Source organism: Galendromus occidentalis, unplaced genomic scaffold (assembly GCF_000255335.2).
Source record: "Galendromus occidentalis unplaced genomic scaffold, Mocc_1.1 scf7180000076385, whole genome shotgun sequence".
NCBI classification, from domain to species: domain Eukaryota; kingdom Metazoa; phylum Arthropoda; class Arachnida; order Mesostigmata; family Phytoseiidae; genus Galendromus; species Galendromus occidentalis.
The window spans coordinates 5,414-15,097 of NW_003804374.1; the positions used below are offsets into that span (position 1 = coordinate 5,414).

Genomic DNA, 9,684 nt, shown 5'->3' on the forward strand with positions numbered 1-9,684 from the left:
CGAGTGAGTTTGCCAAGCTCTGTGAAGGTCTTAAGTCGATCATCTACGTTGTGCACCGTATACATATGCCTCAAAGTATTGCGTTGGCGGAGAGGATGGTGAGAACGATCAAGTCCGCCCTCGATACTTCTGTGAATTCCTCGGAGTCCATCGTCTATGCCTACAACTTCATTTCTCATTTCAATTCTGCGGCCACGGAGACCTCAGGCCTGCCTATCTTCGAGAAAAAGAATCGAGACCCGGTTCGACCCGGTTTCCGAATACCGAATATTCCATTTTTGATCCAAAATGCGGGAATCTGCGGATGAATTTTGATTTTTTGGTACGGCATACACCCCCGGGGTTCTGGAAGGTCTTCCTGGGCTCATCAGCCGCTCCCGGCGCAGATCTATACATCTCACGAGAAATATTTCGCTCAATTAATCGAATCCCGTTGGGAGGCATGGTAGAGATCAGGGAGAAAACTCTCGCTCGAAAAAACTCTCGAAGTCGAAAGCTCAGACTACGGAACATCGAATATACATGACTAAGAAAGTGAGATGTAGAATAGTCAGGACTCATGATCAGGGAACCGAGCGGAGTGAAGCTAGTCGATCGAGTGTCCCCAGAATCGAACGAAGGAGAAATCAGCTAGGACTCAAACCAGTGATAAACTTGATTCTGCGTGCGCGCTTCAAGTTGGCAATGGCCCCGGAAAGAATAAGTAAGGACCCTCCTTTTGGTGATCGAGATCCGAGGTCGGAGAGATACAGGAATACAGGGGTGGCGGTACTCACTCTGCCGAACATAATTTCCAGGCTTGAATACATCTCGTAGAGAATTTGTCAAGTTCTGGTTCGAAAATCGCGGCGAATCCGAGGTGGATGAGCTCGCAGAGTGGATTGTTTCTCAGAGCCGACCCGAACCCCGAATCCGGGAAGTCGTCAATTTGCCCAACTTGAAGAAAAGAATACGCACGATATTGCATAGGTTGCGAGAGCGGGAAGAGGAATGTCGCCTGAGTCATGAGGCATTGCTAGAACGTCTCGGAATGGAAGCCTACTTCGATAGAGAAAATTTTGAGTTCGGAATCGAAGCACAGCGATTAGAGAGTCTCCGAAGATCGCCGCGACCAGGAGCAGGAAGGTCTCAAAAGTCTTTCGCAGACTGCAGCGTGAAGACTAAAACGCGAAATGTAGAGCATCCTGAAGATACTGAGTCTGATCAGCTGGTCTTCGCCGCCCAACTCACGAACCATAAATCTGGCGATCGACGCGCACCTCAGAAAGTGAAGAACGGTTTGAGCGAGACTCCAAAGAATTCGAATGCGTGCCGAAATTCACAAAAATATTCTCCAGAGGAAGCCCTTGCGATGTTCATGGATGCCAGGTTGACCCGTAGGCTATACAATTCAATCGGGGAGGGATCAATCAAACGCGGTCATAAGCTGTATCCCTCTTCTCAGAGGCTGAATGAAGCTAAATTGACTTATATGCCACCTAAAGAGGCAATCCTCGTGATGGAAGTCAGAGTGGAAGTGAAACTGCAAGCTCTGCTCGATTCGACTGCAGAGAGGCTCTGCATGGTCCAAGAGCCTATACTGGAGCGACGAAGGACAGTCAAAATTTGTCTTGACTACGAAAAGGGGTTGCGACGGAAGCGGGTTTCGAAGCGTTTACAAGCAGAGATTCCGAGACTCATCGGCGAGGTACGAGTCCATCTTCATGTACTCCCTTGTACCTCTTGAAATCACCCTGCGAGGTACTCGAACAATAATTGTGTGGCGGAATTCCGTTCCGGGTTCAACGCGTTTCTGTCGACCTAATGAGATCATCTTCGCGAAGCAGCCCACAGCGTGCATCGGGGCGGAAATGGATTTCGTGAAGCAGCAGATCGCGGCCTTGATGCCGAGCAAGATCCTGATCAAGGGAATGGAGATCTTTGTCGAGCATGAGCTCTTGTTGGCAATGGCCGATGTGAAGTTAATTAATGCCCCTACTGAGACGGAATCCATTCAGAGATGTTACATTTGTAAGTTTACACAGAAACGGCGTGCAGCGAATGAGTTTCCACCCGATGTGCTTGAGAATTACAGCTTCGGGCTATCTACATTACACGGCTGGATACGAGTCCTCGAATTCCTTCTTAAGATATCGTACCGAATCGAAATCAAGAAGAAAAGACTGAATAGAGAAAAGCAGGCGCGAGCAGATCCGAGAGAGAAGGAAATCCAGGCAGGCTTCAGGCGGGCGTCAGGCCTGAATATCGATAAGCCCAAACCCGGCTTCGGGAACTCGAATGATGGAGACACAGCCAGGGTTTTCCGCGAAAACTCCTCCGTGTCTTCCTCCATCACCGGGATCGATGAACGTCTGATCCCGGGTCATCTTGCAGGCTTTGTGTTCGAAGTTTGATATCGACGTGGTCAACTTCGAGAGCTTTGTGCGCGAAACGAAGCGCCTCCTGCTGGAGCTCTATCCTAGGTGTGAGCCAACACCGATCATACACAAGATTTTGGACCATAGTCCTCAAGTGATCGCCTTCCTACCTCTGCCAGTCGGGGTGCTGACAGAATTGTCTCAAGAATCGCGAAACAAGGATTGTCGACGTTTTCGACTACATACCACCAGGAAGAACTCGCGGGAAAACTCGAATGACGATCTCTTCTGCATGATGATGATTTTGTCGGATCCGTGGGTCGCGAGCTTTCGCCAACCTCCGAAATGTAAATCAAAGAGAATCGACCCACAAATTCTATCCTCGCTCTAATGTAGCTTCGTCACTGAGGCAGACACACCAATGGAAGTTGAGAATCCCTAAGTTTCGGATGGATTGCGACAACCCCGAAGATCCGAATTCACCGCTTCCATCCGGAACCTCTGGGGGAAGTTCCAGTGATGACGACCTCTGATAGCGAGAAAAATGCTCGCGAGAATACCATCGTTCGTTTATCAGTGTCAGTGTCTTGTCTACCCTAATTCTTGCCGATCCCATTGAGCGAATGGACTATTAGACTATTTCTCGAGCTTATTCTTCTTCTCGGAGTCTTTTCTGATGGTGAAATCTCAAAAAGTAATTTTGCCCACCCAAAATCGGCTTTGGCGCCACTGTGCGGTGGCTAAACATTTGACCTCGAGTCAATCAGAGCGCGTGTGCGATTTGAGCGCGAGCCAATTTGAGCGCGGCCGATATGAGCGCGAGCCGATGCTAGCGCATGACCGATTTGAACGCGTGTGCTATTTGAGCGGAGCATATGAGCCGATATGAGCGCAGTTCCGATCATAGCTCTAGAGATTCGAAACCTTTTCGTTGAGCAGATTTCAGATGGTAACGCAAACTTGTAAAAGAGAGACTCGAACTTTGCAGGGATGACTTCAGCATGAAGGCTGAGAGCCCAGTTTTTATTGCAGTGACCAAGACCAGTCTTCATACCTTCACTAGAAAATATAAGAGAGAAAGTATATCTAAGGTGGGGCCTCTTCCAAGTGAGGCGCTTTCTCTTACGGATACAGGTCCGAGTAGGGGAATACCTATTCTCAACAATAGGGTATATATTGAAACCGACAAATGACACCGACGAATCGTAGCCGTTCATTTTACATCCATGTACATGCGGTGGAGCTTCGAAGGTCGTTCCACAAAAAAATTGGGTTCGGACAAAGAGGAACGGATCCACCCAAAGAGTACATCTTCCTGGAACTTCTATGACTTCACAATCAGTTCTTGTCAATTCCCAATTAGTTGAGATTGTGTGCGATTTTTCGGAGATACTTCACTTAGAAGGTTCCACTGTCCCATAGGTGCTGACGATGTCCTTGATGCGCGCGGTTCTGTATCGGTACATCTTTTTCGGGGATGTATTCGGAGCTTCAGATACGGAGTTATACAAGATGAACTCTGTTTTGCCTTGCTCTAATTTCAAGTTTTCAACGAGCTCGGTAAATGAGGGGTGCTGCGCCGAGAACCTTTCCCAAGAGTTGGAATGCCGGCCTTCGATATTATTGTTCGTGTGGCTCATGCTGTTCTTTGCGATGAGATATAGATTCCATCATTAACGTTTCGAGAAGGGAAGGTGGCGCGGGCGCCCGACCCACGTGAACTCGATATAGTCAATGAAGATGCCGAGAGAGTCATGATTCTGCCGAACGAATGCTGAATCGAGAAGCGATTTTTAATTCTCTTGTACATCTTCGTCAGGCAAACATTCTCATATCTAGCGTGAAGTCGGCGGACGCCTTGTACGCATTTGGCAGATTCCCGTCCGATTGGATGTGGCGCCAGATCGCTTGATTCAACTGGAACGCACAGCCGACGATTCCAGCTGCTGGAAATGCCGACTCTGACTGCATCATCATTGCTGATTCGTAGTCCGTGTAAATAGTCCGTGTGCTTGGGGATCGAATCCGCCGAGGGATTCATTGATCAAGTTGACGAGTTTCCGATATGTAGTTGACTTCTTATCGGGCACTCGCGCGTAAACCATCTTCGTTCCCGTCTTGAAGTCTGACATGAATCGAATAAAGCTGCGTGGACACACTGGGTGAAACCTTGAAGGTTCCGTCCCCGAACTATTCCGGACGTTCACGTAGCAGCTACGAATTCGCGTTGGTCGCGAACACTATCAGGCGCTCGAATTCCTCTGCCCCTGAATCGTAATACAAGAATCGTTCTCCTTTCAAAGTAACCAACAAGATGAGGTTTTCAGTCAAGATACCATGCATGAAACACTAGGTTCCATTGGTGAAGGATGGTCTCTCAGTCCCCGAAATACCTTTTTCATCAACGGTGATCACAATTTCCCCGCGTGACCGAGCTGAAGCTGTCGGTCTCGGATCGACAAATCTTCGCGCGTGAGCCACCTGCTCCCGGGGAAGACGCAGATTAGGCAATTTGCCAATCACAGCTTCAGACGCCAGGGGGGCAATCATCGTGTCAACGATTTTCGCTGTTTGCTTTCGCGAGCGGCGTCGAGAGCAGCTTCGGAGAGGCCGTTCAAGTTTTCTCGAACTACGATAGCCACCGTGTCGGGTGCGTGCTCGTGCTCTGGAGAAACCTATCGAGGAGGAACTCTCGACGAAGCATCCTCGAGGCTCGGGGAACGCATAGAATACTTGCGCGGAAATTGATTGTGCTCACCGTGACTTTCTCGTCTTCGATGGAGGCTCGACTTGAGCATCCTTTGTTAGACATCGCCACCTCTCCCGATCTTGGCGGAAGTGATAACCGTTGTATGAGCGCAACGGTTTTCCTTTTGTCGATGTAAGTAACTGTACCGACATGGTCTTATTCTGTTCTCGAGACACTAGACACGAGGGGACTTTTTTTGAACGCTTACCGCCACCATAACGATCCGTGAGCAGCGCGCATTTCGAATTTCAAATACGTCGAGCTCCACGCGCCCCCGCAAAGAACACCCTCCGGGAATCTCTGGTGTCGTTCTATGCTCTAATATCGGAACTGCGCCCATATCGGTTAACATGTTCCGCTCGAATCGGACTTGCACTCATATCGGCTCGCGCTGAAATTGGACTCGCGCTCAAATGTATATGCACCGTATTCGGTCATTCGACAGGCCCTCGCGAAGCACCGCGGAGAGCAGTTTGCGTTGTCGATTGTCAGTGCCGGCGCTTCGAGCCGCAGGTTGTGCGATCTCGAGCGTCTGATTGGTCTTGCAAAGTTAAGCCGCCTCTGAGCGGGCGGCAGTCGGTAATTCAAAGTCAGAGCTCATTTCGCTCCAACCAGAGAAAGTCGTTCGAGGCCCGGGCTGCCACCGAGCAATTGACCAGAGATTCTTCTAGTTCGTTCACGGCGTCCGGCAAGCAGATTGATCATTCGTGCGTATTCTGCGGCGAGAACCACTACAGCTTCGAATGTAAGAAGCCTTCCTCTATAGACGAGCGGCGAACACTGATCGAGCAAAATAAGGCTTGCATGAAAGGCTTGCGGAGAAATCATCTCGCGGCGAATTGCCGCCGGCGTCTTCTGAAATGTCCTAAGTGCGACAAAAGCCATGACGTGGTCATAAGCCCTAAGCCGTAGAGCAACCCTCGGTCGACGCACGGCTCGACAGCAAACTTTCCTAGGCGAGATTGTAGAGGGTGTCCTGACGCAGTCGGGATTCAAATCCGGGAAGAATCCCGGAAACGAACCGGGTCCCAAAACCGACGATCCCGGGAAAATTCCTGGGAGAACCCGGGTCCCGGGACCGACTGTCGAGGGAATTTTCCGGGGAGCACCCGGGTCCGGAAACCGGCTGTCTCGGGATTTTTCCAAGGAAAAACCAGGAACTTCGCGGAAAAGTCGAAGATTTGCATATATATGTTTCCGAGAAGTTGGAGGGAGGAATTTGAATGGTTTAGACTCCGCTGATCTTCATCGCGCTCGTCACTCGATTCTCGAGCTTGTCTGATCTGAGACACATCGTTTACCTACACCGAATGTCACGTCATCTAAGATGTGGGGAATCAAGCCCACATTGACATGACTGAAGCCCGTATGTTCAAGCATCCAAAACAAGCAAAATGAGCATTCGAAAAAAGTTACTTGGGTGGATTGATTCGGCATTCTATGCAAATTGAACGCATATTCGACCTGCTCAACTATGGATCCGTATTGCAATTGATGAGGAGCATCATTTTCAAATTCTCGAATGTGAGGAATTGACGTCGGTCACTGAGGGCGTGCTTGAGCATCAAGAAACTTCTCTCCACATCCGTCGTCGTAATCGGCGCGAAGAGGAAGGACGAGAGTTCTATCGCGTTGTAAGAATCCATGCAATCTGCGACCCAATTCCCCCGCAGAATTTGAGCGATCGAGCTCAGTTCGGCGTAGTCTGGATTATCCTGGATAGCGAACTCGCACTTTTGGCTGACGCGGAGACCCATGGGGCCAGGGACTGCCTGGAGTTTTGCGATCGCTTCCGAGAAAGTGTCAACTGCTTGGTCGAGGGCTTCGTCTGCTCCTCGAGCTGAGTAATCGCAGCGGGTAGCCAGCCGAAATTCGCTGAGATACCTGCCAGGTCGTATTCCACTGAAGGTTCCCCCAGCAGTTCTCTGACCGCTTGGCTACTGGCAGCCTCATTCATATCGACCCTTCACACAACTCCCGCGAAACTTTCAAAATTGACGGCATAGAAAGTGGCCGCAGTAATCCTCGTGGCCCATCTCGTTGAGATAGGTTGAGGTTTCAGGGGAATCCCTGGTTGAGAATCCCGGAAGGCTGTTACTCTCGATGCTTCTTTTCTGGAAATCTCCTTGCCGTTCGCCACAAGCCTATCCACGTCCGGGACATGATTCGTATTTCCTCTGCTACGCAATGTAGGGCGTGTGCTGCGCGAGTTATGTGCAGCATTTCAGGGGTTTATTTGCTCCAGAGCTTTCCCTGCTTTTCTCATATATGCCGCGGCGTCAGTGACCAGCAGGAGAAGACGTTCCGTCTCGATTCCTCCCGGCCATATGAGAATAAGAGCATCGATGAGAACTTGCGAGACGGTAGAGCTATTTGTTTTCTCGAGGCTGCCGGCATGAAAAGTAATGAGACTGGCTTAGACTGACTCACAAACTTCGTTGTGTTTATTGCTGAAACACCTATTGAGGTCTCGGGTCCCTTACTCTCCTCGCTAAAGAGACCGTCCCCCCGGGCGCGGGATTTCAAGACCCGCTTCAATGGGCTAATCTTTGTGATTCCCCGACTATCCTCATAGGTGATTCTTTTGGGGATACCATCGCACGACTGAATGTCCTTGATTTTGAACGGACCATCGTATTTCAACGTGTTGCCAACTTTCACGAAAATGCTCTCTCCGATTGAGAGTTCTGGAACTTTCGCCGCATGCCGTCTACCGAAACTTGACTTCTGCCTCTCTCTCAACGCACGGTCTCCTTCGGGCGATCTCTTCTTTTCCGTCAGGCGTAAGCGATTCCGTATACCCAACTTGTCGTCCGCTGGGAGGTGAGCAACCTCTTTCCTGAGCGCAAACACGGGTGAACAACCAATCGTGCTGCAATGTGAATGATTGTGGTGTCTGACCGCGGTCTCCAAACTCCGTTCCCACCCACCGGGTTGCGACGGATACATCGCCATGAAGGTTTTCAGATCTCTGATCAACCGCTCAGCCAAGCCGTTCGATTGTGGATTATAACAACTGCCGAGCCGAATCTTAAAACCCTTCCGGGTGGCCCATTCTCGGAATTTCTTGCTGTCGAAGACTTTGGCATGATCAAAGACCACCTCTTTCGTGTTCTCGAAAACTCCTTGCTGAAGGAGGTCAATGACTGCCTCTGTATTCTCTCTCCCGGCACGAGCAACAGCAACAGGACAGTATGCATCGGCGGCTCTTCGTTTGATCTCAAACACATCCGGTCAGCTTCCGGTCGGAACTCAGCTTTGTTTCTTTCACACAAGACTTCACGTAGTCTGAGACGTCTTGCTTCATTCGAGGCCCGAAAAAACGCTTGGACACCTTGAGGAATGTGCGCCAAACTCCATCGTGCCCACCAGAATCTGTGCTATCATGGTATAGCTCAAGCATCTGTTTTCGATCCCCGTGAGCGACATTGATTCTGCCCTGACCGTTGACGCTCACGCTCAACAGCACTTGCTCTATTTCCTGGGGTAACCGTGACTTTGCGTCTGCATGTGAAATGCTTTTTCCCGGTCCGTGTTCCACAACGAAATCGATTTTCGAGAGCTTCTTTATCCAACGCGCGATTCGCCCTTTAGGCTCTTTCGTTTTCAACAACTCCTTGAGGGCCCTGTGGTCTGTGTGCAGAACAAATCGTTGACCCTCCAAGTACGATCGAAAGTAACATACTGCCTTCAAGACCGCGAGAATCTCCCTGTCATACGTGGAGTAATTATTTTCCGCCTCATTGAATGTGTAGGACTGATACTCGATCACTGGTTCCTTATGATCATCAGACTTTTGAGTCAAAACAGAGCCGGTTCCGAGATCCGAGCATAGTTTTCTCGGAGCGTTGGGAGAGGCAACAAGCGGCTCTGAGATCATTTTGGAAGCAATTTCAGAACGAATAACTACAGCACCTGAGGTCGCTCCACTGCGCGAGGTTCCAAGACTCGCGCCCCATCAAAAAAGGCGATATCTGCCTGCTTCACTCAGCAGAAGCGTCTCGGGCCTTCTGGCCGCCTTGTATAATTCAAGAAGTTCTCGGCGGGGAGAGCACCGACTCACGTCGGAGGTCGTGCCTCATGGGAATGAGTTCGGGTCAAACCCTCAGTAGACCAATACAGCTCCTTAACCGCTTGAAATCGACCAATTCTAAATTTCACTAGACTGCTCCGTACCATCTTCCTGAACCGAAATCAAAACTCACAAAATTCCTCTTTCATCCGCTTCATTGCGAGCCGGGCGGCCTTGTTACCGCAACGGCCCCGATCCGCGATAACCTCGCGGCAACCACGCGGAGGGTGCCCTCCTGGTCCGCCTCATGTCGGACCCAGCGGGACACCGACTGGGCCCACTTTTGATTGGTGGGCTCAACCTGAGCCCACGCCCTTCTTGCGAGGATCTCCTGATCCTCGTCCGGCAGCGCCTCGGCGCCCGGGAAGTGGCTCCGGGCGTACAGCCAGTAGATCCACGTCGGGGAACTGCGGAAGTTGCATACGCGAGGCATCGCTCGCTCGACATGCGACGATTATGTGAGATCGACCCTAGAGACCGTAGTCAATTCCATTCACATTGCTCGC

The 9,684-nt window shown here is 50.5% G+C and overlaps 1 pseudogene; it reads right to left on the reverse strand.

Moving 5' to 3' along the window:
• Positions 1–7,368: 7,368 nt before the first annotated feature.
• Positions 7,369–8,986, reverse strand: LOC114828581 (uncharacterized; annotated as a pseudogene).
• Positions 8,987–9,684: the final 698 nt, after the last annotated feature.